This window comes from Poeciliopsis prolifica, unplaced genomic scaffold (assembly GCF_027474105.1).
Source record: "Poeciliopsis prolifica strain line A6 unplaced genomic scaffold, Auburn_PproV2 SCAFFOLD032, whole genome shotgun sequence".
Lineage (NCBI taxonomy): Eukaryota > Metazoa > Chordata > Actinopteri > Cyprinodontiformes > Poeciliidae > Poeciliopsis > Poeciliopsis prolifica.
In genome coordinates, this window is record NW_026562407.1 from 862,103 (window position 1) to 865,459 (window position 3,357).

A 3,357-nucleotide genomic window follows, 5' to 3' on the forward strand; every position below is an offset into this window, starting at 1 on the left:
GGGGGAGGTGAGGGGTGAGGAGGGGGTTTCCTCTGGCACTCAAAAGTTTTAAGCACCTTATTCTGAACTAATGCACTTTATTGAGATGGGATTTGACTAGTTGTTTAATTTCACGTGTACATTTGTGTTTGGAATCGATGTGCGCCCGACGACGCGCATCTGAACTGGAAGCGGGCAGGGGGCGGGGCGGGGGGGAGGAGCAGGAGTCGACGGGACGAAGTTAGGTTTAGAAAAGTCAGGGGGACCTTTTTCAGTTTGAACCGTATCAGAAAGCAAATCCTTTCTCAAAAGACAAACACTGTTGATATTTCTCTTGTTGAGCATTTTTTTTTACATTTATATGAAAAGTAAAGCTATTGAAAAAAAATGGAGTATAAAAAAACTTGAAGATTTGCACTTGCCTAAAAAAAGAAATGACAAAAAAAACAACAAAAAAAATCCAACAAATGGGGTTAGTTTATAGCAGTGAATATTTTTGTGAATGTGTGCGAGCGAGCGAGTGTGATACAGTCTGCACAATGTTCCTTTTATTTTCCTGTTGCTTACCGAGATGTATGAAACATAAGAGGCCATTTTTTTGTCTTATTTTGTTCAGTAATTTCTCCTCATGTTCAGAGTGTGTGTGTACACCCCCTTCTTTTGTTTTTGTTTTTTTCCAAATGGGGAATTTCATCTGTTTGTTCCGAGAGTGTGACTGAACCAGAGAGAGAGGGCAGGCTGCACAAACATCCTTTCTCTCACCAGCTCTTCATCTTCAGATAGATTCAAAAAAAAAAAAAAGAAAAAAAGATGCATACATTTTGTAAATGTTAGCTTTGTTCTCATGACATGATGGCTCACCGCTGGTTTATTTCCCTCTGCCTCTCTGCGGCCCTTAACGGGCCGGCGGACGCAGCGGATCATGAGGGGGGGAGTCGGCGCGTGTGCATCCGAGTGAGATTTTCTAAGTACGAATGAGAGTGTGTGTGTGTGTGTGTGTGTGTGGTTCAGAGGATGTGTTCATTTACTGTTCATAGAAGTGAGTTAAGACTACAGGTACTCATTTTGTATGTGCTTTTTTTTTTTTTTTTTTTTTTTTACGTGTATGAATGCACATTTGTGCCTAAGAACTTTGATATAGGGTGCATGGCCATTGAGACATTAACTCTTTTCGAGAGCGGATGTGACGTGTGTCGGTGCTCAGCACATTGTATGTAAAGTTTGTAAGTTTATATCGTAAATATTTCTAGTTGTCTTCGGGGGGGTGGGTGGAGGTGTTTGGGGTTTTTTTTGGGGGTGGTGATCCATCAGAAAGGTTAGTCCAGTTCGTTTTTTTTTTTGGTTTGTTTTTTTTCTGGGGTGTGATCACGTTGCCTTTTGTCAGCTCTCGATCTTGTGAATGAAAGGTGTCGAGTTTCTGACTCTGGAAAAAAAAAACACAGCATCTTTTAATGTGCAACTGCACAGAAACGGTGCGAGAAATGTTAGCATATTGTGTTACTTACTCGTTGTTGCAATTTGATAATGACGAGTTGTTTTTTTTAATAAAAATATATATGGAATATATACATTATATACAAAGTTTAAAAAGTATTTGGACTAAGATAATGAGCACTTGGGGCTGCTATTTTTGTTGTGTGTTAATTTTTTTATTTTGTTTCCCTAATTTTCTTTTGTTCCTTGCCATGTGAAGTGTGTATTATTTTTTTGTTTTTTTTTCTTAAAAACATTGAATGTATTCCAAAAAAAATTACAAACCCGTGCTGATAACAGATTTTGTTTTTCCTCAGAAGATTTCAAAAAAATGGAAACAAAACAGAAAAAAATAGCTTCTAAGAGGTTTTCATTTACACAGTGGAGAAGAAGAAGAAGAAATGGAAAATGAAACTCTGGACGGATACAGTTGAACACACTGCCTCTAACAATCCTGGTCGTAGTGACTCAGAATTAAAAAGAAAGGACTTATTTTCTATTCCATACTGGAGCTTTGGTTGTTTACAAGCCACATGGATAACTGTGGGTGCAGTTTTGTTTAATTTTTAAAAGTTTTTGTTGTCTTAGTTTTTGTTCCCACATGAGACGGGTGGGGTTTGCAAGTGCGCTTCTGCCATATGGACAATGAGTGGTGTTGGGGTCTTTTTTATTTTTTGACTTTTTTTTTTCTTTTTCTTTTTTTTGCTTGAGGACGAGCGGCAGGAATCTGAACAGCATGGACAAACTCCTCTAAGTCGGCCTTGTTTATATACATACACATATATAAAAAAAGAAACCTCGAGGATGGACTTTGTTTTCTGGAGGGCTGAAAAAGCCTTGAGGGAACTGAGAGGCCAAAAAATAAATGAATAAAAAAAAAAAGAGGAGGACACCTGATTTGTGCGCTCGTCTTCACCTCAACCCCCCCACGCACTCGCACCCTGCCCTCACCGACTCACCTATGCACTTTTGTTCATTCAAGCTGTGAGGTACAATTCTGGGGATGGGAGCACAATTTACAACAGGAGGATTGCTATGACTTTTGATTCAAGAAAAGAAAAAAAAGAAAAGTCGTCGAAAAAGATATTCCCAAACTAAAAACGAAAGACTTCGAGAAGCGCCGTCTTCTCCCACCTCCTGTATATAAGCATATTTTTGTATTACCTTTCAAAGTAGAACGAGAAAAAAAAAAAAATTGCAAATGGATGAAGGAAAAAAAAATTCATGAGACGTTGGACTGAATGTTCCTCATGGAAAAGAAACCAATAGTTTTCAATAGTTTTAAGTGGACACGCTGCGAGTTTCCCTTTATATGCCACTAACCTTGAAATAATTGGGAGATGGAAGGGAAACGAGCGCGGACTGAGGCGTTGGATATGCCTACTAGTGATCGCTTGTCAAAGCGGAGATTGGAGACGGACGCCGTTCTAAAGAGCCGTCACCAAGGACGCTTCCACTTGGTTTTCCCAACCTGACGACTGCCTTCAGAGCGGTGGAGCTCCTGCAGGAGGAGAGCTGCGTGGTAAGTTCTGTTAAAATATCTCTCTGGGACATCTGACCCTTCCAGTATTGGGTTTGTTGTTCTCAGTTCAATGTCTACAAACAGTTTAAACTTTTTTTTTACTTAGATTATGTAGAGTTCTACTTACAAATTGTTTGCTTTTGGCTCCTCTTTTGGTTTTTATTGTTCTTGGCCACATCCTGTCGACCTATAAAGACGTCTTTCATCGTTACATAGTGGATGATATTCAGTTGTACACCTCGGTTCACCCAAAATACATGAGTTCCAATAGTGGATGACAGATCAATTTACTTCAATAAAGACAAAGTGAAATCAAATATTTTTCTTTAGAGCAATAAAAGCATGTCTAAGATGAAGCAAACACTTTGGCATAACTTTTGAAC